Genomic DNA, 26,221 nt, shown 5'->3' with positions numbered 1-26,221 from the left:
CAAGTACCAGGATTAATACAAAGAGAAATAAGAGAACCACTGAAATGTTTAACATTGGTAGCTTCTTTATAGGCTACTCTAAATCTCCATATGAACCTCAGCTGATTAACACTTCAAATGCATGACATCTATTTTATAAAATTACACAGACCACTTTCACTCTCCCTTCCCTGTGACTCCTAAGCAGAGCTGCAGCTAAAGACTTTTCGTATTACCCTACTCTACGGAGCAGCTGCCCAAGCAACTTAGGAAACTGTAAAATAGCCGTCAGCGTTGTGAAATTCAGGGGAAACCAGTAAAGCCTCCCATTTAAGGTTGTTAGATTATCTTACCTCATATAGTCCTGTGCTTTAATGTTGTAGTATAACACAATGCAGATTATACAGAACAGAGTTCATGCATTTCAGTACCCAAAGATTCAGCAAGAAAAGGGCCTAACTCCAAACAAACAGCTCCGGGGCTCTGAAGAAGTTCAGCCTCATCTAGGTTTACAATTAAGTGACAAGCTTGCATATGACTTATAAGCCTCACCAAAGGGAGCATTCCTCAGAATAGTTTCATACTTTAAATAGATATACGACTGAAGCATCAGCTTTCAGGTTGGCCTTCTCAGCGTAACATCGTTCCCACTGAACCCAAAGGCCAATTAATTTCCATCCTCCTTGCAGAAAGGAATTTCAGCTCGCTGATGATTTCCTGGCACTTCAGCATTCTCCACGTGATGAGTATGTGACACTCGGGAGTACTGATAGATTTTAACGGATAGTTTCTAAGGTATTTGTGGGAAACAAAAAAGAATCCAGATTCGGGGTAGCAACCTCCTGGTTCAGGTGAAGAAAGGTAAGATGCTGCACAAGAGCAAAATGAAAGGAAATGACAGATGAAGTCATTTTTCCCCTCAAGCGTTTTATAAAAGATTGGTAATTAATATTTTGCCTGTTTTTACACAAATACATATCAATTTCAAACTCCAACACCAATACCACACAATTACACAGGATTACAAAAGAACATGATCCATACACACAGTCATGACCACTTCTGTTTGTTTAAACCCCAAATGCAACTGTGGGAACAACTGGGGAAAAATGTAGGAGCTGTAGATTCAAGTAATCTGAATTTGTAAGATGCTGCATTTAAAACAGAAAAAGAACATAGCCCCTTCCCAGTAAGCCACATAGTATAAGGAAGGTTGAAACAACCATCCTTTTCTTTAAGAGTAGTTTTGCAAAAAAGAAGAAATTGACACAGAATTACACTGTCAGGCATCAGCAGGCTCCCTCTGAACACCTCTCACTCTGCCCCACAGAAGTACACAGCCTTTCAAACCGTTGGCCCTACCAGCTCAACACAGGGTCAAAAATGGGTGACTTCCTCGGCTTTCCTCTAACAGAAGGAGATTCTGCATGAGAAAGCATGCACCCAGATACGCCACTGCATTTACTTCAAGTGATTTGTTCAAGTATACACGACTTCAAGTCAGGAAACAGCTTGCAAGCATACGAGGAAGATTAGAACAGATGACTTGGTTGTGCCAGCTCTAAAGAGTCGTGAGATAAAACAAGGAAAGTTATCAAAGCAAGCAGAAACAAATGAATATTTAAATAGAAGTTGTGCTGCATGAAAGCAGTGCTCTTGCACATTCCTTCTCACATTAATATATTCTCAAAACTGGAATGGAACAAGTATTTGAGTAATTTAAACAGAACCACACAAGTCAGTAACAAGCTTACAGCTCTTCATATTTAAGAAGAAAACAGAACTTGAAAGATCTAAGCAATGCAACTAAATCTTGATCAAAGAAGCATGCAATCATATTCTGGCAGTTGCTGGAGCAGATGCCTGCCATTAGTTTAGTATAAGTATCTCCATAATCTAACTCATCCTTAGTTAGAAAGAATATCTGGGATAAGAACAAAAACAACACAAAACAAATGACCTTGAAGTTACAGGAAACCCAGGAACGAGTGATTTCAAGATGCTGTAATATATTTTGCTTGCGCATGTATGTCTGGAAGTCAGGTGAGACCCAGAAATACTCAAGTTCTTTGATATACAGAATGTCTGTCTCTAATAAACAAGAGTGTTTTATGGTAATTCAGTGATCTGATTAAATGAGTTTTAGACTGTCAAGCCAACAAAACGTCCAACTAGTTTGGACTACATGGGTCTTGGTCTTTCTTAAAAGCAGAGAAGGGACTGGGGAACACATGGGGGCAGCGACAACAAGGGACACAGATTCACATGATCCAAAGCAAAGAACTCCTGACAGCATCCCTGCTAAGTCTTGCCAAGGCTTGCAAAAACACAGAATGGCTTCAGGTTATTTTGTGATGAATGAAGAGCTTGTGGGCTTTCCTTGCCTGCGTGCTCACTCAGGGGTAAGGTTTATCTCTTTGTCAACAGAACCTAATACGCTGCAATTTGTTCAATGGTGATACCAGTTCTTAAATGCAGAGTTCGGCAAACTGGTCTGGGGGAGGTGGGGTTTCCTTGGCTGGCTGGGGTGGGGAGGTATGCGTGTGTGCTTTGTTAAATAAGCTGAGACCTGCCTGTAGTTCCTCCCTACTTGTTATAAGTAGCAAAAACATTTTTAAGTTCTTGAGAGGAACATTCTCAGATACTGAAAAATAGCAGTGGTTTAGATTCATAATCCTTATCGCACTATTGTAACTTGATCCTGGAACTGACAAACTCAAAACCAGCCTTGGAGCCCTATTACCTGCCTCTGCTGGGGGGAGGAAAAGAAAGAAGAAAAAAAAAAGACACCTGATCATTCAAAAACATGATGATCGAGATGCTCTTAAACGTACCAAGTGGGTTAAGCCAAAAAACTACCAGCAGAAGGAAGCTGTACCTTTCTGTACCAGCTGAGGAAGGAAGAACAAGATTTCATTCTCCGTCACCTTCAAAGGTCACAAAACAAAGCTCGTCCATTCAGCAATGCGTACAGGAGGGACTTTCAAACAACTGAGTAACTGGAAATATTTATACTTTGAATGGGATGAATAGGAAGAAGGCTGTGTAGCAGCATGGCAGAGGTAAGGGAAGGATGCGGAGAGGGAAAGGCTTTGTTTCAGCCACCGCTCCTCCAGGAACTGATGCAGCAGCTCCAGCCCTCCAGCTGGCCACACAGCCCAGGCAGCGCCCACCCCAGGGCTCCACCGCCCTGACGCGCTGCTTCAGGTGTGCTGATCTGACCCTACACAGAGCTACAGCCCATGAGCAAATCGCCCACTGTCCACAGAGTAATGACAAACCGTTGTTGCATTATTGCAGGGATACTCTATTATTTTTCTACCGGTCTTTCAGTGCCTAGGTGATTTAAAACAAAATAAAAATATACATTTTTAAAACGGTATTTTTGGACTCCCAATTACTCCACTAAACTCACCCTTTAGGCAGCTGCTCTTTCTTTCATTTGGTCACGACTGTTAAAAGTTCTAATAGGTTATGTGCTACCTAAAGCGGGAGGTATTTTGATGAGCTACAAGGGCTTCTTTTCACTTAAAAGCAAGATGGGATACGGTGCTGAACAAACAGAAAAGCCCATTTAATACTTTACAATGTTCCGATGTTATGTTTTTAGGATAAATAATTGTGACAAACACCAATTATACAACACCCCTGGGATACACAGCTGCCACTGAAAAGCAGATAAAGAGCCTTCCAAGCCACTGTCAACAACAGTGAAACCAGAATAGTTTATGGAGAATCTAGGAACTATTGGAAATCATGACTCCTGCTACTGTGGCACTGAGAAACAGTGCACATCTATAATGGGAAGATGCCGGTCTTATCTTTATTACATACATCTTATTATCTTTATTTTTTCCACTGTAAAAAGGGCTTGCTCTGATGCTATTCAGTTTATGTGCTACTATAAAATAATGAAAAAGGCCATTTTTTATATGTGAAGTTTTTCCAATATAGCTGTTACAAAGAATATCAGGGGAAGGAATTTCATTATCTAATCCTCTGCAAAAGCACCTCTACTTTGAAAGCAATGATATTTAAAAGTAAATGATAAACAACAACAACAACAACAAAAAAAAGACAAGGAAGCAAACCTCAAATCCCAAGGAATTCCAAGGAAAGGGACTGTTTATTAAAGTCTGTGCTTAATCCAAGTGGAAAAACAAAACAAAATAAGCAACCCCCTCTGCTACAGGACAACTAACTGTATCGGCCTGACATTTTCTTAACTTTTCTTTGATAAAAATACAGCCACACTTTAGAAAGCTTTCCAGTTCGGATTCATTCTATTTCTTGTTGATGCTGCAGTAAATTTTAATTAACAATAAGAAAAACATCAAATACACAGTTTTACATAAAAGCCGAGAAAGATATTAAATGTTTACATTTCCACCTTATAATGATGTTTAGGGAAAAAAAAAAACAAACAAACAGGCTATATAAAAGAAGTAACAGTTGCAGAAATGCTACCAATGTAGAACATAAATAAAGGAATATTTTGTTTTCTGGCTTAACACATATGCATCACCTTACACATAAACATGATTTGCAAGCTAACGCTGGCCGTTTGAAGTTATCACCATACATTTAGGTATGTGTGCTACAGAAATTGTCGTTTTTCATCTGTCAGAAGTGAAAGATGAAGTCACAGCACAATAGACTAACAGGTCTTACGTAATGCCAGTATACAGTTTATACCTGGAAAAAAGACAAAGAACAGCAGGTTAAGAAGATTCATGCCTTCAGTATATGGGGAATTTTCTCTACTTCTGTAATCTGCCTCAAGGTTTCTGGTCTTCCATCAAGTTCCAACATGGTTTCTTTAACAATTTAATTTAAGCATTTAAACTAAAAAGGATTCTGGGGAGTTGGATGATAACATTGACATCTGCTAACATAGCCAAGAAAATCCAACTGAAAAAAAAAACAAAAAAAAACACAACGATTTACTCGTGTGAGACTTGCAGATAGTCAGAACACCAATTCAAAACCTGCCAGAGTTTATTAGTGATTATTGCAGAAATATCACTGTCGTTTGAGTTAGAAAACCCTATGTGCATAGACGTTTGCTGAACAAATTTGCTGCAAGTTTTTGGTTACATATATACAAATAATTACTTACAGGTCAACAATTTCACATACAGCCATTTCAAATCCTACCTCACAAAAGGAGGAAAGAAATCTACGATTAGCTCACCTAACAGCGGAGGGGGCAGGGAGTTTATTTCTAAGTCCTACAGTATGATTTTAATGTTTGCAGAAAAATCATGGGTCTCACAAGAAGTACATGAAGAGTTACTCCTTTCCTGGCATACTATTTCTTGTGTTTGTGAACCACTGCCAAATCTAACACTGACAGAAGAAACACTTCAGAACTTCAGCATTTTTTAAAGTCTTTCCATTGTTTCAAATATGCTCTTAGAAACAAACAACAATTACCATCCATCGTATTATGTTCCCTTTCCCAGGTCACAAACATTGATATTTTTTAAAAAATAGAAGAAATTGTTGTAGCACAAGACTACGTACAGCTACTTTTGTTAATTCAGATGCTGAGATGTAGAATAAAAGAGGAGCCCAGATCTATCTAGACAATTAAGTGGTCAGACAAAAAAAAAAAAAAAAAAAAGAAAAAAATGCTAGGCATCCACCCAACAGCTCCCACTGACAAAATATTCAGATTGAGATTTTCAGATAGCCTGTAGCACTAAACCATTTGGCAGCTCTCCTGCCTCAGTTCTCTGTGTACAGACAGGCTTAAATCAGGGAATAAGACTACCACAAGTGAGGGATAAACAGAATAAATAGTCTACATATTTCTTCATGCCGCAACCTAAACCTTCAGAAAGCTCGAATTCAGGCCATCTGAAATAAACAAGCTCCAGCGACAAGTACCTAATTTTAGAAATGATATGAAAAACAATAAATTCTGTTTGGTTGCCTTCTAAAGAAAGACCTACTAGAAAAGCTCACCCATCTGACCCTAAGCACAAGCCATCACTCAATGCCATGTCTACTAGCTGAGTTCTTCTCTTAACTGTGAAACAAACAGAAGATCCTGGTACACTTGGAAATTAAACACTGAAGTTCCACTTTGCATTTTAATTTCCTGATAAGCCACACAAATCAAATTTAACCACGGCAGACAGGTAAACATACATGGCTGGTGCCTGACAATGTCAAGAGATTCCTGCTCCTGTCCTCCGCTGACTAAGTCAAGTGAAACGATGCCAAATAGGAAGGATCCACCAAGCGAGCTGTCAGACGGGGCTCTGGAGGCAGACAAGGTAACCACTTACCACAAACCAGCAACCCCACGTGCCTGATTTGCTGCTAGTGGCACCGCCACCCCACTGAGGTCGGAAGGGACCTCTAGAAGCTGCTTACTCCAACCTCCTGCCCAACACAAAGCCAAAGAGTCAAAGTGAAGTTGAGTTACTCAGGACTTAGCCCAGTAGTACCTTGAACGCTTCCAAGAACAGCAATGCTGCAACTTCTCAGGAAGGTCCCCCAGTACTTCACCATTCTAATTGGGCTTTATTATTATTTTTTAAATCCCGTAAGAAGTTACTCTGCTGTAACGCGTAACCACTGATTTCTCACCCTTCCAAAATACACTTCCAGGAAGAGTCGAGCTCCACCTTCCCCAGAACACATGCCAGGTGGCTGAGGACACTCAACAGGCCACCACTCTCCATCGCTCTGCAGGCACTGAGCACCTCGGCCTGGCGGCCCGTCCTCCCTCAGCCACAGGTCATCCCGCTGTGGCCGGCTCTCCCCTCCTAGGGGCCCACAGCTCGCAGGCCGAGCAAACACAGCACCTGGCTAGGGCTTCTGATCCCATCTGCCAAAACCATGAGCCAAAACCATGAGGTTTAGCTTGGGTCCCACAGTGCCCTTTCCGCCACCCCCCGATTAAAGACCAGAGACAGTACTCACTTCACCAAAGGATGAAGCTCCTCAAGTAATTGATGTGATGGTTTTGGGGTAGGGTTTTTGTTTGTTTGTTTGTTTGTTTGTTTTTTGACAGCTTACTTCTCTCTCAGCTCAGTACAAAGGAAATGACTTAACCCAGTCGTCACAGTTGCTGGATGGAATATAACAAAAGCAGTGAAAGGTGCAGATCCACCTCTCTGGCCATTATCTCACTGCACTATCAAATGAACAAACACCTGAGAATTTTACAGAGAAAGCAACACTGGAAACATCCATCTGCACGGTTGTTAGCTGAAACACCAATTTATTTTAGTGCCAAAATAATTTTGTTGCTTGCCACGGCACATTAAGGGAAGTGTTTTTATGAAGATCTATGCAAACATTTTGCAAGGTAAGCGTGTGTGGGCAGAAGCTACATAATTCCGATATGCCTGTTGCTAGCTTTCAGCCCAACTGCAGCAGCTATTTCAACTAAGGCAGAAGTTGGGTGCTGGTGATGTAGTTTTACAGAGCACTCTGCATCCACTGGTCCGCCCTGAATCTCAGCACAGTGAGTTCACCATCAGGACTAGGCCGCTTGAAGTTTCTGACCTGGCACAAGTACCTAAGTAAAATACAATACGAGTGCGTTTGGAGTCGTTTTCTGTGGCATTTTCTGCAGCTGCATCCACTGCATGCTGCTTTTCTGGAATAAAAAGATTTTCAGCCAACACTACACACATTTTCAAGGACAGTTATAGGTCACAATGAGCTGAGCAAACACCAAGAGAAATTTGGCCAAAGAATAGATGATCAAGTCATTTATTTTTACTATATCCAGTCTCACTACGGAAATGAGATGGAAAGTCTCTTTTCATTTTCACTCTTAGGGGTAAATCCAACCTTCCTGCAGAGTTTATGTTCACATTTTAAACGTGTGCAGCAGACAGTAATTTGTGAAGAACAGATTTCTGATGTTCAGGCAGAGAAGAAAGACACTTCTGGTAGGAGAGGGGAGAGACAGAAAAGACTCACTGCAGTGAAACAGAAAGAAACATTTTGATCCTTGGTCTGGGAGAGTACAGGGATAAAGCAGCAGCAGCTTCTAGAAAGAATTTTCATCAGAACAAGATACTCTGTGAGTGCTTTGTGCCAGCTAACTAAAACAACTGGGGAATTTTGACATAGGACTCCCAATTTCAGTGGGCGATTGCTTTTATTTTTGGGAGGAGGGAGGAGAATAAAAGGAATTCCTTTGATGAGAGCTGCATTGCTAACCACAACCAGGATCATTTTACCTCTATTGCTACAAAGAGGTTACATGCCATGACGAAAAATTCCATGATCTAACAGCTTCTTATTCTTTTACAAATAATGCAACCCCAACAAGTTATATTTTTGCAGATGATTTGTTCTGTACATTTCACAGCACTTGATATATAGACAGTGTTCACCATCCAGGCTCCAATAGACGTGCTATTTTGTAACCTTGATGAGACAACCCATGAACAGAGCTCCACTGAGCTCTTGAAGCAAGTCTGAAGTCATTATATATTTCATTTTTGTGCTCTCACAAAGAAGGTAGAGGCAAAAAATGTGTGTGGGGGGTGGAGGTAACAACAACAACAAAAAACACAAAAGCACATGTCAGAATTCCAATTTTTTATTTCACCCTTACTTTCTGTTACCTGAAAATACTTATGCAGCCTCAGAGAAGCACACAGGAGATGTGTTAATGACCTAGAGGCGAAGCAGATATAAAGCTGATATTGCTGTATCTTTAGACCATAACAACTGCAATAAACACTGCACAGAGCATTTTGTTCCAAAGTCAACTTGAAACTTTAAATACAAACATAATTATATTAAAAAAAAAGCCATAATAATATTCTACTGAAGGTTTTTTTTTTTGTTTTTTTTTTTTTAAGTGGTGAAACCTTTAAAAAGTGCGTGCTAAGTACACAGCCTCCGAGGAACAGCACTGCTGCAAGGCAGACATTAAATGGAAATTACATAATCCTTAAAACACACTACTTCAAATTGCTATTTCGTATTCATGAGAGGGGGAAAACGAGCGAAACACACCAACCTCCATCCCTCTGCGAACACCGATTCGGTAGGTGCGTTACGCTGCAGATGCGGGCAGCAGCGCGACACGGCCGCAGCACCCGGCATCGCAGCGCCAGCTCCGAGCCCTGCCCCGGCTGAAAACCCATCCAGCACCCCGCTCCCAGAGCCAGCAGGCTTCCTCGGGGCAGAGCAGAGCCAAGGAGGGCCGGGGCCGAGGCGCTGCCTCCCTCGCTCCCTCCCTGCCTCCTGCCGGGCCTCCCCCGGCTGGGCCCCAGCCGCAGCCGCCGGGCGGGGGCCGTGGGCGGGGGCCGGGCGCTGCGCGGGGCCGTAACGCGATCGTGCCCGGCCCGGCGGGAGCGCCTCAGCCGCCCGCACAAAATGGCCCCGTGGCCGGGCCTGCTCTGCCGCCACGGGAAAGAGCTTTTTTTAAAAAAAAATAAAATAAATAAAATAAACGTGCCTCTCCTGAAGTAAAATGGAGGAGCCGGGACTCGATGATCTTGAGGTCTCTTCCAACCTAGAGATTCTGTGATTCTGTGATTGTCCCTCAAGGCCGGCCTGCTCCTGGGGGCTGCTTCCCTAAGGCTGCCTCCGGCCCCAGCTGGGCTCCAAGCCCCTTGCTGTCGGTGACCTGGGGAACATAAACTGCACCCAGAACAGGAGCAGTGCTGTGCCTTAGCAAAGCCTCGTGTACCAGAACCGGGACCCCCCCCCCCCCCCCCCCAGAACAATGCTGCTTCATAACCCCAAATGAAAGGGACTTCGTTATCAACTCATTTCGTTTTCAAACTGTATCCATACAGTCCACAATGCAACTACACCACAAAGTCTAAGTTGTCACCTTCCCACATGCACAGAAATAACCACAACGAAGCTATGCCTCAAGAAAACACAAAAGCTGATCTTACAGACAAACCCTTTCCCTCTTTTCTCTCTTAAGACAGCGTTTCTGTAGCATGAAAAAGGCAGCTGCAATTCAGAGTATTTTCCTGTAAACAAAATAGCCAAGATTTTTACCATTCTGAACATACTGAAATTAGTAAGATGCCATTATCCTACTAGATAAGAGACAAAGACTTGCAGAAAGTAAGTAATCAATCATTCTAGTAACAGCACAAGTGTAAGGAGAGAAGAAAAAAACACGCTGAAAAACATTTTCCAGCAGTAGTAATTTTACTTACTCAACACATTACCAAATGTTATTCTATCAGGAACAGTGAACAGGAAAAAAAAAAAAAAAAGCCCTCAAGGCACCTTGGGAGGGTTGCAAGTCTTTAGGGCATCAGTACGACAAGGAGCTCACACTGACTTTCTTCTTACACGACTTTCATAGGAGGTGGTTTGTGCTTTTGTTGGCTTAACTAAACAGGACTGTAAAACGCTGGTAAGGGTGGCAACTCTTCTGCTCCTCTACCAGGAAAAGACCTTTAGACAGTGTATTCTGTGTCTGCAGAATCGCTTTGTTCGTGTAAAAACACATCTCACTAGAAACAAAGGCTGCCAGAAACTCGTAACTGTCATCAAGTTCTGGGCCTAGATTTTAGAACATATGTAAGAAGTCAGCAATGGAAATTCAGAGTTGAAGGATCTTTAGATACACGATCCTTAACTCTCAGTTTCTGGTTCTGGTTCCAACTACAAAATGGAAACAATTTCTAATAGGGAGATGTTGAACTGGAGCAGTGCTTTAATGATAAAACCCCAGAATGCAGTAAGGGAGGTCAAATACCACTATGATGGGGGCTTCCAGAAGGCCTAAGACATGGAAAAGAAATTACAGTAGACTGGATGTTTATAAATATCACCCTTATCTATATTCTAATACATTTAACACCTTCCACCCCCCCCCCAAAGAAAACAAAACAACACACAACAAAATGCTATGGATATTTTTTGACCTTAACCAATAACCACTGTAAGTATCAGAGGCACCGAGAACAAACTATTTTACCCTTACAATCTAGGCAAAATAAATTCAGAGTGTTTTTTTTTTGTTGTTTTGTTTTTTTTGGTGATGTATCAGAATAAAAATCTTACACAGATGCCTTTGATACTTACAAAATATAACCACTTTCTACACAGTACACAGTATCTTCATTTACTGCAAATGCTGACTTAAATTTGCAAGACCTTATTTTACAGAAAGCAAAACATTTGTTTTCCTGTATGCATTACATGCAACACCTTCTATTTTTCCCATTATGCAAAACTCTAAATCTTTACTCCCCACGCCCCACCCCCCCCCAACCCCCAAACAAAAGGGTATTACAGCTCTTATCTGTTACTCATCTATTGAATTTATTTCAGAAACAGTTACTTCTGATCTACAACTTGGGATCTGATATCCAAAGTTCAAAGCAAGATCACGATTTCTAACTGTATTTTCTGTTTTACATCATGTAGCTGTATTAACCTCAAGGTAACAGGAAATTCCCCAAATATTCTAAAGTAAACAATCAGTTATTTTTCTTTTAAAATATATTTAATAATGCTTACTCGTTTGGAATAAAATGTATTCAAATTGGTGGTCAGGAGTGGAAAAGCAAGTATGTTTACACATTAAAATTGAAGTTCAAACCACCATAACATGATTACCCTACAGATATTAAATGCTTGCACAATGTTAGGAGTGTTGAGTCTTTTCCAGACGGCTGACATAACAGTTCCATCCTCAGCATCTTCTCTGCAGTTGTGCCTCCCTCTCTCCTTTTCTTTACATGTCAACTCTTCTCTCCCACAGATTGCGTTCTGGTCCCCAGGACCTTTTAATGGTATACTGCACACAAGCACTATATATATAGAGAGAGAGGGGGGGGGGCACTATATATAAAGAGGGCACTGAAAATACAGTCATCCTGAAGTCTTCAACACAACCCACTACCCTAAAATAAAACATGTCCACATATTTTATTGAAGATATTCTCTGCTGGTGCACTGCTTTCCAAGAGAGCAGTTGGAAAATATGACTCTGAAGTTTTATAAGGACACTCACAAATGCCTTCAGTACTTCACTTCAACACAGATTTCATTCCAGCAAAGATTACAACCAGTCACTGGAGTGGAAAAAAACAAAACTGAACAGATAACCAAAAAAAATCCCCAAAACGCTAAGCTCCCAGAACATATCGAAAAGGGAGAACAATTATGAAGGATTAGAGTTCTGCTTTCTTCCCCAGACTTTTAGGTCTAAAATGAATCCACTATTTTAGGTTGTTATTTGATCTGTGTATCTCACACAGTTCCCCCTTTTTTTTTTTTGTCAAAACAGTCGCATGGAAATTATTGTAATAAATGACAAGTAATGTCAGGAAACATACCAACTTGTAACAAATTTTGTGGTTTCACAATCACAACCTTCTCTGAAAGCTACAGACCACGTATCAAAGAAAAATACATAGCGGAATGGTGATTATCAGCAGAAAAGAGACAACATAAATTACAGTTAAATGGTTGCACAATAATTACTGTTAAAAAGCAGTACTGAAATGGAAAACATCCTCTAACTTCTTTTCATTGTGCTAAGGTTAGGTGTATATGGAGCCTGACAAAAGCCCTTCTAAACCAACCATCCTTCCAAATGCACTTCATGAGAGAAATGCAATTGTGAACTTCATTCACAGCTTTAATAAGCGCCACTTTAGACACCAATCTGTAATATAACTGTGCCCAAGTAGTCCTAGTGTGTTATAACTGAAGTGAGTCTAACCAAATGAAGTTATGCCTATGTTACTGCTTTCAAAAACGAAGAAAGTCTTCTGCAACATGCAACTAAATATATTAAAAAAAGTTATAATTAAAATATGCTTTTAGAAACTTGTACTCTGCAAATTAAAATAAACAAAAACAATAGCAATTGGGAAATTAGTTTTCACGAGGATAAACTATTTCCTGGTATACCTCCCAAAGCTGCATGTTCTGGACAATAATTAATGCTTCCCACTGGCAAGAAAATGCAGTGCAAAAGCATTCAGCAAATCCAACATATTTAGGAATAAGTGACCCTGTAACAGGCAGTTTATACAAAACCTGTTTTCTAGGATAATATAATGGGTTTGGTAGGCGGAGGAGTGCGGACTGCATACATACTAATGTATAAACATGGGTACTCCTTGGACCTTGTTGCACATTTCAACGCTATTTTTAGATTATTCTCTCACAGCAACTGCACTGGGAAGATGGCATTTATTTCCATCATGTCCACTGTCAAAAAGCGAGTCTTCTGCTTCAAGTGCAGCAGTTCTTTGGAAAATACATTTAAGTATACTGTATTTAGCTCTCAACTACATTTCCCCGTTCGTAGCTATGAGCCAGCTCTGTATAATACACAGAAAAGACCATCCGCATTTCACTTACTAGATTTATGCCCTTTCAAGCTCCTTTTGACTATGTAAAATTGCTTGGATCTGGGAACAGAATATACGCTGCTCCATAAAGATTCTATTGTTTTCTCTGTTCTTCTGAAGCTTGGGTTACCCGAAGAAAACAGAACAAAAGAACTTATTTAAAGTGACGACTCCTGCCCTGGCCACGAAGCCAATTACCATGGTATTTCTTGGTTCTTACATCTCTCCTACTTTTTTCATTTCAAGTTTTCTCTCCATTCAGGAAGAAAAAAAAAGTCACCACCCATCAAACAAATTGCACAGCAGGCAACAGACCTAGGAAGGCCTGGTTTCCTACAGATGTATGCTTTCTTTTGGTATGCATATTTTCCCAATGCAATTGCTCCAGCTGTCCCCCCATATCCTGTAGGATTTCACTCTCACCATCCTTTGCAGTGCAGCCACTTTTCTACCGACATGCATATTCCTCTAACCACAGCTCTCTACCAGTCTCCTTCCCACATCTCCTGGTGCCAAACAATGTCTCGCTGGCTGGACTGCATGTGCTTCCCCTCATCAGGCATGACAAGCTTACCAAACACTTCTGATGGTAATATCCTTCATCTCTGGGGACACGAACACAGCTTGAGTCCTTTGAAATCAAAACAGTGGCACATCCACTCCATAATATTACTGAACACCTAACCTTCAAGCTTGCTGATACATGCAGCCTGTCTTTTAAAGTTTCAGGACCAGAGATTTGCCAAAATCCAAAATCTTACATACTACATCAGATACAGAAACACTTAACAAAACCGAAGCAAAGAACAGCACTGCAGAAGGAAAAGAACTAAGATGAATGTGGGGACAGGAAGACAAAGTTTCTACTCATCTCATTTTTGCCAAGGGGGTGAGGGGAGAACGTGCTCACTGTACACTAAGAAGTTACACGGGCAGACTATTGTTCCAGGCAATGAAAAGCAGCGTTCCCAAATGGCTAACGCTCCCACTGAGCTGTGCCCACGAGCACCCAATGCTGCCGGCACGCTGCAGCTGCAAGGGGCATTCCCTAGGCCAACACGGTGCTCGGTCCGCCCTCAGCTTTACCATGCTGGACTGGCAAAAAGCGAAGCCAATGGGGAAAGAAATAAAAAAAATAGAAGGAGAAGAAAAAAGCTTTCAGGCAGTAGTTAGACTTCCTGCGGCATGACAGTGCTACTGAAAAGGGAAAGGTGAGGAGCCGCATGGGTGGTGGTAATGAGCGCAGAACTGGCCTTTCTAGAGCACCTCGCTGCTGGGCTTGCTTATCTGTAACATAAACCCGCCCTCAGTCTGCTAGTTAGTTATTCGTCTAGCAGATTTTCATGGCAGACATCAATGCAAGCCTATCTGGCTGTAAAGCTGCAGTCCTCAGGAAACTATATCATCAGTCTTTCCACACTAAGCAAAATAAAATACCTGAACAGAAAATCTTCAAGACAAGTTAGACAGCAAAAACATGTTACTTCATGTTTGATGGCAATATCATTAAACCAAACCCAATGAATGTGTCAATGAAGGCAGCTAGACGCCAGCGCCAGCGCCAGCGCAATGTAACAAAAAGGAGGTGTTAAAGACACTTCTGAATACACAGCAGAGAAGCTGATGTGCCTGGGTGTGTGTGTGAGCGTGATAAAAGGCCTAAGGATTAGCATAGTGATTGTACCAGATGTCTGGCTGAGTCCTCTGCTTGGGACACTGCCTGTAACCAGACCTGTCGGGAAAGAAGGGAGGAACAGCACCTTCCCTTGCCCCCCCCAGAAGCCCACGCAGTCCCTAACCCACGTTACAAGTCACCACGCTATTGCCATTAATGGGCACCTCCTTCAACACATCTGTGTCATCCTGAACTCCTGCAATGCTTTTGGCCCAAGCCACACATTTCTCCATTCACTCTTCAACAACAGTATCCCTGTGAGAGGGGCAAGGAACTCCACCTTTTGTTGTGCTTGTAGCATGTCTCTCCTTATGTTGTGGAAAAGAAAAAAAAGTGGTGAAAATTATTCCCTATCAATTTCTTAACATCATTTAAGGTTTGATAGATTACCTTCACATTTCCCTCTCAGTTGTTTTTCCTTTCCCCGACTCAAGAAGCCCATGTCTATTTAGTATTGCATCCCATTAGTACTACTGGGAGAAGGGAAAAAAAGAGTAACAAAAACCCCAACCTTCTACTTTTAATGGGATTGTTGAAATTGTGTTACCAGAATTATATAATACGCATGTTTATGTATAATCAATGTGCACAGCTGCATAATCACATTTAAAAAAAAAAACGTATAATGACTCCATAGAATGCTGCTTCAAAATTGGCTTAAGCTTATTTGAGACTGTGCTGATTGCAAGAAGGGAAGTGCTGCCCCTCCTCTCGCATTACTTCACATCTGGTCTCATGGCGAGCTGGAGGGGCTGAAAATCCAGGCCTTTTTTGTAGGGGTTAGTTTTCAGTCAGATCAGCAAGCAAATCTGACCTTCCACCTGACCACAATTACTAGCTCTGATGCAAAACTGACAGCAGAAACAAAGACAAAGAAGAGGATGGAAGAGAATAATAATAATAATAATGAAGACTTTTAAGACTTTTTAATAACTGTAAGCAGGTAGTTACAATCTAAAGTTAGATCTTCACAATGAAGAGCTGTTCAGAAAACTACCCAACCCAAGATCTCCCAGAATGTTAATACCTACTTTTGAGTCTGTTTCCCCCAATCAGAATTAAATCCCATTGCACTTAGTGTAGTATTTTGTCTTCCAGACATTCAGTAGTGCTACAGCAAGTCTACGAGCCCTGTATCCTCTACAAGTTTCATCACTGTCCACTCCCCTTTCCAAATCATTCCTGAACACACAAAATGGAACAGGCCCTGCCACTTGCTTCCCAAGAAGCTGTTAGTACCTTTCCGCTGTACAAATAACTGCAAATTTCTTACTTTTTCCCCTCGTTTCTTTTGTATCCATTATTGACACACGATAGAATTATCCCCCTACCTTTTTTCCTTTTTTGGGTGGGGGGGCTTTTTGGCCTTTTGTTCTTTTCAGTGGACATAAATATTTCCTAACTTCAAGACGACTTCATGAACTGGATACTGCTAACCAAATACCTGTTGTTCCTTGAAAGTCTAATAAGAAAGGTATGACCTCTGCTTATACAAGTTGCATGCCTGTTCCCCAGTCTGTGCATATATGTGTGCAAATACTTGCATACACACATCATAGTTCATTATACCAGTTGGCCTAGTTCTGAATATCTCATGCCTATAATACTCAGTATTACCATCATGTCTGCCACCTTCACTTTCTCTCTCTCAGAGAACACAGATTTAAAATAGTAATATGAGCAGAAAGCAAATTCATCGTGATTCCCCTTAAAACTCTTGACCCTGGTAATTTGTGTGACAAATTACGCATTCCAACACTTGGTTAATGCTTTGCAGCAGACAGAAGTTCGTTAGCAGACTTATAAAAACAAGAAAAAAAACTGACCAAACAAACCAACAAAAACAGACAGGGGTGAAAATTATTTATCATTAGCCAGAATACTAAAGACCGAGCAAAAATTCTGAATCCTGGTGACTCTGCAGACAGAGGGGGGAAAAAAAGAAAAAAGTTATGCTAGCAGCTCAACTATTTTCAAAGCCAGAGCAAGTGGCAAAGCCAGTATGGAGGACAGCGAGTTTCCAGTTAGTTCAGACGAGTAACCGAGCAAGAACAGTGCCTTCCCCTCAAGTCCTGTCTGAAATGCAGTTGGTAGAGTTGCTTAAAACTTGGAAGCTTCCTTCCCTCAGGAAGATCGCGTAACGCTTGTTAGATGAATTCTCTTGAATACATTCAGGCACAGCTCTGCAAACAACCAGGTAGATTTAAGAGCTCCCTTCTCTCCCTTCCTTCCCTCTCGCAACAGCGCAGACCCACCCTGCCTCCTTTTGCACCAGCTCTGGTTCATCACGTCTTTCCACAAGTCATTTTAACTTGCTAATCCAGAAGTAACACGCTGATTCTCCCTCTGGCTGGGTTAGTCGTCTGCTGTACTAGCGGCCTGAATTAACTTAGAGGGGTACGACGAATGCTAGCCCAGGTTAATGGCACGGTAGATGGAGGAGGCAGAGGATCCGTTCACTCCACACAACAGCCGAAATATTTGAGAGACACAGCTCCCTTACTCATCCAACTTGAAACTAACCAACAGAAATTGCAACTGACATGGCAGCAGGCCTGAAAAAATTAAGAATGAAAGGCTAAACTGAAAGATAATATTCTGAGAAATGCAGAAGGAGAGGTAATGAAAAGCCAAGGGTTTAAGAAGGAATGAATACCTAGGGAATACCCAGATTTGTCTAGGCTAAAAGAGGTTGCAGCAAAAAAGAGGTTTCTACCAACTGAAGCCAGATTTACAGAGACACAGAATGGTGGAAAGCAACCCCTGGAGATTGCCCAGTGCTCACAGTGGTGTGAGCTGCCCCACACTGCCCAGAGGCACGTTCGGTCACGTTCTGGGTATCCCTAAGATGGAAAACTCCTCAGCCCCCCAGGCAACCTGAGCCATTGTTTGAGCAACCTCATAGGCTTTAAAGAATAAGCACAGAAGTGTTTTTGATGCTTAAATGGAATTTCCTTTATTGTACTTTGTGCCCTGCCACTGACCACCACCGAGAAGACTCCGGGGCAGTCTCCTTTACGCTCCCCTCAGGTATTGACACAGGCTGGTAGGACACCCCTGAGCACTCTTCTCCAGGCTGAGCTATCCCAGCTCTCTCAGCCCCGCCTCACACACAGGTCCTCCAGTCCCTTAGCACCACCAGGGCCCTTCACTAGCCACCATCTGTCGTGTACTGGTGCCGAGCCAAAGGAACAACCACGCTCCTCAACCTGCTGGCAATGCTTCCCAGCGCAGCCCAGTACACCACTCACCTGCGTTGCAGCACGCACACCTTGCTGGTGTATGGTCCACTTGTCCACAGGGACCCCAGAGCCCTTCTGCGAGGCCAGCCCCCAGCCTGTACCACCGCAGGATCTCAGTGGGACAGTGGCCTCTGATTTCTCCTGTTTGTTCCCAGTACGTCCCACAGTACGTGGCACGTGGAGTCAAATCAAAATACGCAAATACAAGCAGTAAAATGCGTGGAGGGAACCGGCATCCTGACAAAACTTCAGCAGTGGAAACCTCCTATCACACTGTGCTGAGGTCAGAGATGCTGGAGTGAGAAACAAAAAATGACAACAGTGGAAAGCAAACTACTTCCTGGGAGGAAAAGCACAGACAGAAGGAAAGAGGTGCGATGCAGTACTAAATGGAGAACCACGAGCAGTTCTGTCTCAGGGGGAAGGAAGCACCCAGTGCCCACCTCACCCCCTCCTGTGTTGCAGAGTTCGAATCCATCCAGCCTTCCTCTCTGTCCCACTGTCTTGTCTCCTTCTGCCCGAGCCCTCCTGCCCCAAGCCCTGTTTCTGCTCTTTCAGATCCTCTGGAGACTGTCACCTGTATTTGCAGTTCACTCAGAGCTTCTTTTCTCAATTTCTGAAAAAAAAAACCACCTTTAGTAGTACGCTACATGAACTCAATATTTAAAATTTGGGCCCAAATTCTTTGAAGCAAAATTATCTTGGTTGTAACCTTTTTTACAGAACAAAAGGCAATCACAGGCTCTTACGCTGAGTAAATCGCTGTTTCTACAACCTGTGCTCATAGGCCTATTCTCATAAAAGTAAATTTCAGTATCAACGAGCAACTGATTAAAACCAATGCTATCAGAACAGTAGGAAGAAAAAAGCAGCGCCAAGGAAGATGTAAAATTACACACTTTTATATCTTAATAGCTCGTGAAGACATTTTCAATTAAAACCAGAACTCTTCAGAATACTAAGATAGTGTATAGAAACATGCTGTGGATACATAAACATATTTAATGTCTCCAGTAGCTTCGGGTTATTGGGATTTAGGGAGAAGCTGCCACAGAGTGGTGTAATTCCACAGCTGCCTGCTGCAGACTGTCTCATGCTTTCCTCCGGAGTGCTAATGCTGGCCATTGCTGGGAGCAAAACACTTGAGACTGGTTTCTTTATCTGTACCATTCTTCTTTTGCTAGTGCACTGTCATTCCGTGTGTTTTTATTTGGTTATTTTTTCTGTGACCAACTCACCTTTGAAATTACAAGCCAGCAGAGATTAAAAGATACCCACAAAGAACCACTGAGAAAGGAAGTCACAGACCTTGGTGCAGCGGACAGGCTGAACGCTACAGATGCTTGCTGACAAAGGGCGTTCTCACACTGCTTCACCACCTCGTCCCTCCACCTCTGTTCCCCTCCACAGATTTCTAAGACCATCACCTGAACTATTCCGAAGCGGCATAAATATTATACAACGGCATCTGAAACTCTGAGAAAAAGTTTACCAATGCCATTTCTGCAGCAGAACCCCTGGTTGAGGAATGCACAGCTGCCGAGCAGATGTATAATTTCAGCATTTAGATTACATTATTTCAAGGGTGATTTTTTTTTTTTTTACTAGATGTTTTCAGATTTTCTATTTCCATCTGTTTTTTGACCTCCCTCAGTTTACTCCCCTCCTTTCTGTTTTAGTTCATTACGCCAAAATAATTTTCTAAATTAGAAACATCTCTGCATTTAAAAACTTGTGAATTTGAAGAGAGGTGGGGGAGTGAAGCAGGGCCAGGGGCGGAACAAAAACAGACAGTTCAACGGAGGCTCGGGTTTGAATAAAAACTGTCCTGTCTGGGTCGGCTTTTATTTCACAGTTCCTGGTTCAACCCAAATTGGCAAGTCTCTCTCACTGCATTCCTTCCATGAAATTTTAAGAGCAGGAAACTAAAGAATATCAGCTATATGGGAATGTTCCTGCACTTCGCCATAGCCCTCTGCCCTAACTTTTCGGTAGGAAAGCATTCCAATTCCTCATTCTTTCTAAAAACAGTATTAAACAAACTATAATTGTAATTAAAAAAAAAAAAATAACTCACCACGTACCAAAACAGTGCTACAAAACATTAAGATCCGCATAAACCAATACCAGTGGCTGTCAACTTCAATTACTTCAGTGAAGATCTGATTCATGCAAAAGTTGTACCAAGATATGGAAATGGAGTCAACATGGTTCAAAAAACAACTTCATTCAGCTAACCAAAGCAGAAGACCAAGGTATCAATGATACCTTGATACAGTCATGCTTAAATTTGGGTACACAATAAGAGTTTTGAAGATAAATTATCACTAATAGGATCACTGGTTCAGCTTGGAAAATGTGACAGACATGGTCCCAAAACCTATCAATTTTCATTGTGATTTTAAGTTCACAAGAACGATTTGCCACTGATTTCCAGTCAAGTTTGGGATCAGGCTCTTAAATGGGAGGTGTGAAGGCGCATGAACGTGTTTTTTTTCCCCCTCAGATCAAGAAAAAGTGGTTAATAATTAACACTGTAAAGGCAAGAGACTTCAGGAAAAGCAAATACAGAAAATTTTAACAGCTGCAACAGTGAAAAGGAAATAGTTTCCACAAACCAGGTCTGTATTCTGGACTTCTGAGACTTCCTTTGATATCTTCCCAACTTATCCCTGCTACATCTGCTTGTATTTGTATCAGCCAAAACCCAGGAAGATGGACCCTTCTTTTCTCTCCTGTACCATGGTGAACTGAGGGAATATGGCCAAAGAATTTCTAGCTGCTTCCACATTTTATGCAAAGGAAGTTGACTGAAGCCACCATGAAAAACAATTATCTGAAGAAACATGGAGAAAATGTGATTTCAAACTTCTGTAAAAAAAAAAGTTGCTGCTGTTACAAGGTATCGTAGAAATTAAGCCACGATACTGTTGATCTGCATTAATACTACTGACTTTTCCCCCCTTTAATGTACAGCCAACCTACCACGTAATAAAACTCACATTTAAAGCTACCACATTTTCATCTCTATTTTGGGAAATTCTGTTTGGAGGAGAAAGAAGTATCAGAGCACTGAGCTGCACGCTGCAGGTACCACACCCCACCAACTATTACTTCACAGATTTTATCGTATCAGAACCTTTTAAAGTATTTAAATAATGCACATACCCCTCATGCTATTCAGAACGCCGTTTCCCCCAGCGAACACAAAGACTGATAAGTTCAGTGCATGCAACCCCAGCGCTGAGCTCACAGGAAGCGCTCCATCAAGCCAGCCCATTTCACTGCAACACATCCCAGCAGGAGAAACTCCGAGGCAGAACACACTGGACCTTAACTAAGGCTTGGGTGTTGCTTCTGCTTTTACTTACACAACCTATGCATTTTAACACAATCACAAACTAGAACTGATTTTCCTGCTTTAATACTTGTTTTTACTTAACAGACCATCATGTAACAGCCCAGCTGAGTGAAACGCACGCGACTCAAATGAAATAGGAGGGCAACTACATGACACTACATGACAGAAAAAGGCAAGGAGTAATCTGACAGATAATATATAAATCTAACAGATAATGATCAGATCGTCCACAGCATCCTCATACAGCTGAAACAACGGTGTCACAAACAGAAACTAACACATCTTATGTCTACCGTAACACGAATGAAGTCTTCCATCCTCTCAATCCACCCCAACTACTACAACAGTCGTTGCTCCCCTGCCGTCAGACCCTCCAGAGGTTGCACCCCACTGCCTCACGCATCGGGACACCGTCTCTCAGAGAAACCAAAGGAACCTGAAATTCACCCTCCCTACAGAAGAACTAAATTCTCAATATTGAAGACCAGGGTGAAAATCGCTTGTGGGGGGTGGTGGCATAAAATAAATACGCAGAGTGCAAAGGACTGAGCATACATTTCTGCACTGAGCCCCTCACAAAATGGCTACTGGGTGCATATCATTAATAAGAATATTAAGAATGCAAACATGATGTTTGCTCTCCAATTAAGATAAATGAGGTGACTACTTCAACTTTTTGCCCTATTTCAAGGATCACCTACTTCAATTTCCATATTATTTTTTTAGGATACAATATAGCAGGCTAAATTTTGCGTTTGTTTTTAAACAGTTTTTGAATAAATAAAGCCATCTGAGAAAATCAACCACTCTACAGACCTTGCTGCGATTTTTAAGTGTTACAAGAAAGAGAGAAGAAATTCCCTGCTTTCCCTTTAAAGTGCTAACTGTTTTAGAAGGCACAGAAACTCCATGACATCACCATGACTAGGGATAATCAGCAAGAGTTTGGTAAAGCAACTGCAGAAGATTTTGCAGATCTTGTTCAAGAAAGAAAAAAACACTAAATCATCAGCTAGAGGCAAGCTTGCTGTCCAAGTTAAGCACACACACTGTCTCCCCACCCCCAAACCCTGAATTTCGGGAATGTTAATGAGTGAAACAAGGCTCTAAGCACTCCATCAATGCTTAGAGTCCATGTAACAGCTCTGAAGTGATCCATCTTCAAATTACCACGACCCTTCCATGATTTATTGGCAGAAACTATTAAGGTACATGAAGCAAAACCCAGGCACTGAAGACATGCTGTTGTACACAACACACAAACAAACTGGGGAACCAAGAAATACCAGAAGCTTTCCCAAACACCCAGACAGACAAGACTTGAGCTGATGCTTGCCAAACACAGGAGAAAGGTCCCCATGTGTTAACACACCCTGTCACATCCTGCCTCGTCTCGTTTATCCACCCAGTTGACTGAAGAAGTTACAGAGCTCCACATGTCAGACATTTACCTGCCATTGGAACGAGGCGCTGCCCTCATGAGAGAAGTTACCAGCCACAATGAAAGAAAGAGCTTGTTTTTCTCCTTTTTCGTTTTTAAGGACTTTGGAGAAGATGAGTTTGGTCCTTTTGAAAGTCTGGCTATACCAAAACCAGTGCAAGCACCAGGATCATCCGTTCTTTGATCCCTTCAATGAAGGGGATGTATTCAAACCCTTAACTGTACCCGTGACACATTTGTGCCTGACACTGCTCTGGAAAGCTGTAGAATTTCTTAGTTATATTGACTGATGCACAATTCAAGAGAGATTCCATTAATTCAGAGTTAATACCATTATTTTCAATGCAATTTATTCTTTTAAAATATAAATATATTCTGCATTGGTTTCTCATAAAATTTTAAGTTAGGGAGTATTCAAGCAAGTCCTTTCCTGCTTTTTTTTTTTTTAATACATCACACAGCCATGTGATCTCTATACTTCTTCTTAGAGAACAAATACAACATGACCATCATTCCTAATTTTAAACCAAGAAAAAAAACATCAAGCCATCCATCAACTGCATACATTTCAGGACTGCAGGAAGCAGACAGAACCTTGCACTGGTTCTTCAGAGCGCTTTTCCCTTTGCAGTGCAACCCTCCATGGCATTTCACACCACAGCAATGCTCATCTACAGCAAATGTCCATTTTAAAAGAAGTTAACAGATTTGGTGCACTGCACTTCTGAGAAAGCACCACAGTCGATCCCAAATGGGATCAAAATTTGGCTGGCCCTAACTTGTAGTAGTTCAATAAGCATGCCAACTACTACACAGAATACGGTTATTGACTTTGGTTACATCAGCTTTAGACCCTTCATTCCTGAATGCTGGCACCCAGAAAAAGTATATTTATTGCTTACGGTACAACATTATGTATTTGTAATTCTCATAACAAAGCATTAAGTTCTCACTGCAAGGGTCTCGATGAGCACCGCACCATCAAACCCACTGGGAGATGGATCCCACACGTTGGCTTTAGGAAGCTCTACTTGATGAGTGAATTCCAAGCTGTGGGGTGTTCCCTGCTAGCCATTTACCAACAGCTGCCCCCTCGGCTTCGCGCAGGGGCTGCACCCAGTAACAACCAAGGGTCCCTTCCAAACTAAACAACTTCACGATTTCAGAGGTTAAGACTCAGGTCCGGCCACATAAACTCACTGTCCCTGGAAGAGAGCTGCCAATGGGACACGTGAAAACCTGGCAGCTGAAACTCATGGCTGCACGAGAAGGTCCTCCACAAAACCTCCCATCCAAAGCCCACCGGGGCACGCGCGTCCCTTGGCACCCACAAAACCCAGGGGCAGCGACACCACGAGCCAGCCACCCCTAAGGAAGCACCAGACGGACAGCAACAACACCCTGCCTCCCGCCAACACCTGCTGTCAGCGAGAACTCGATCAGGCTGCTACAAATACCACGACACGGGGGTTTCGGCGGATAGAGACGAAAATGAAGCCTTCCAACGTGCGATGGCTCCACGCAGGTTTGTATTTGAGGACGAGGCTCCGCCACGAGCCACCCAACGAGCCCTTCCCTTCCTAGGGGCAGCAGGCCCCGAGAGCCACGGAGCGCGGCCGGGGCCGGGCTGCCAGCAACCCGGGCTCGTCGGGGGGCGCGGGGAGCCCGGAGGGCCCCACGGACCCACAGCGACCGCGGCCTGGGCCCGCCGCGACCCCCGGCGCTGCCGAGCCCAGGCGAAACGGCGAGGGAAGGAGGGAAGGAGGGAGGAAAGCAGGGAGGGAGGGAGGCGCCATGGCAGCGCCTCAGCCTCCCGAGGCGCGGGGCCCGGCCCCGCATCGGGCTCGGGGCTCGGCGGGCGGGCAGGGCCCGGCGGCACGGGGGGACGGGGTGAGGCCGATGGAGGCCCTCGGGCGGACCCCGCGCCCCCGCAGGAGCCGTCCCGGGCCACGGGCAGCGCCCCCAGCGCCGCGGCGGGGCGGGGGCGGCCGAGCGGCGGCGCCGAAGCACCGGGACGGGGACGGGACGGGACGGGACGGGTCGGGACGGGACGGGTCGGGGCGCTCCGGCGGCAGCCGCGGCCCCGCACTCACCGTCGCTGCGGGCTCCTCATCCTCCGCGGGCGGGCTGCGGGCTGCGGGCGGAGGCTGGCGCTGCCCCGCAGGCCGCGCCGGGGCCCCGCGGCTCCGCCGAGACGGGTGCGCAGCGGCGGCCGCGCGTCGGGACGGGCCGGGCCGGGCCGGAGGGGAGGGGAGGGGCCGGGAGGGGGCAGCGGGGCGGGGCGGGGCGGGGCGGGGCGGGCTCGGCGCAGGCTCGGTGCCGGGCGGGCGCTCCCGGCGCGGGGCGGGGCCGGGGCCGGCCGCGTGCACGGCGCGAGGGAGGGCGAGGGGCGGCGGGGGCGCGCGCAGCCCCACGGCCAACGGCCGCCTCGCGCCGCCCCCGCCCTCAGGCGGCGGCTGACGGGCGCCGGGCGCGAGCCTCGCCCCCCTCCGCCCCCCCACCTCCCGCCTCAGCGCGCGGGGCGGCCGTTGGGGGGCGGCGGCCGTTGGGGGCTCCTCAGAGCGGCGGCCGCCCCGCTCCTCCTCCTCCTCCGCCCCGTCCCTCCCCACGGGCTCCCCGGGATAACGCTGGCCGGGAGGAACCGGCCGGGCCTGCTTTTCCTCCCCCGGAGCCCCTCCTCGGGCGGCAGCGCGGGCCGCGGCCCAACGCCGCCTCAGCCGGCTGGGCGCTGCGCCACGGGCCCCGCCGCCCCCTCAGCGCTAGGAGCGGCTGCAGGAGGGAGCTCCCGGCCGGAGCCGCGCAGGAGGCGGTGCGGGGGACGAGCACGGCAGCTGGTGCTTGAGGCGAGTTGAGGGGGGCCTGCGTGCGAGGGCGGGCGGGCGGCGAGCAGCTGCGTGTGGAGAAGCGAGCGCCTCGAACGGGCCTTGTGGCGCTGTGGGAAAATGGCGCTGGGAAAGCTGGCGCTCCAGTGGCGCTGCGAGGGATGAGAGTGCCGTGCAAAGACCAGAATTGTTCGCTTTCCTCCATTTCCTGTGTCTCTAAAGGAATAAGCCCGGTTAGTTAGATCGGAATACATTGTAACTCCTGCAACGAGCTTCTTTGCTCGCTGATAAGTTTGCTAAAGGCCATGATTTGCATTGCATTTCCAAACTCCTCGTCATTAGGGCGAATTACCAAAGTAACAATTCGTCTGTCTGT

General features: G+C 44.3%; 1 protein-coding gene and 1 long non-coding RNA gene across 6 annotated transcripts in view; one reads left to right on the top strand and one right to left on the bottom strand.

Annotated features, from left to right (window-relative positions):
- The window catches only part of BMPR1A (bone morphogenetic protein receptor type 1A), an 81,442-nt gene extending 56,158 nt beyond the window's left edge, over window positions 1–25,284 (bottom strand). For 3 of the 4 annotated variants that reach the window (XM_038181670.2, XM_038181669.2, XM_038181671.2), the window contains exon 1: window positions 25,117–25,284. The gene's annotated coding sequence lies outside the window, so the exon portion shown is untranslated. Of the gene's footprint in view, window positions 1–8,980; window positions 9,229–25,116 lie in introns of those variants that run through there. The other variant, XM_005026248.6, reaches the window with a different exon arrangement.
- An 81-nt stretch (window positions 25,285–25,365) lies between these two features.
- LOC106019172 (uncharacterized) overlaps window positions 25,366–26,221 on the top strand; it is a 90,840-nt gene continuing 89,984 nt past the window's right edge. Inside the window, exon 1 of one of the 2 annotated variants that reach the window (XR_011810348.1) lies at window positions 25,366–25,866. This is a non-coding gene — a long non-coding RNA (uncharacterized lncRNA). The remainder of the gene's footprint in view (window positions 25,867–26,221) is intronic. The other variant, XR_011810349.1, reaches the window with a different exon arrangement.

Source organism: Anas platyrhynchos, chromosome 6, assembly GCF_047663525.1.
Source record: "Anas platyrhynchos isolate ZD024472 breed Pekin duck chromosome 6, IASCAAS_PekinDuck_T2T, whole genome shotgun sequence".
Classification (NCBI taxonomy): Eukaryota; Metazoa; Chordata; class Aves; order Anseriformes; family Anatidae; genus Anas; species Anas platyrhynchos.
Note: the sequence above shows the minus strand (reverse complement) of the source record. Positions and strands in the feature narration are given on the sequence as shown.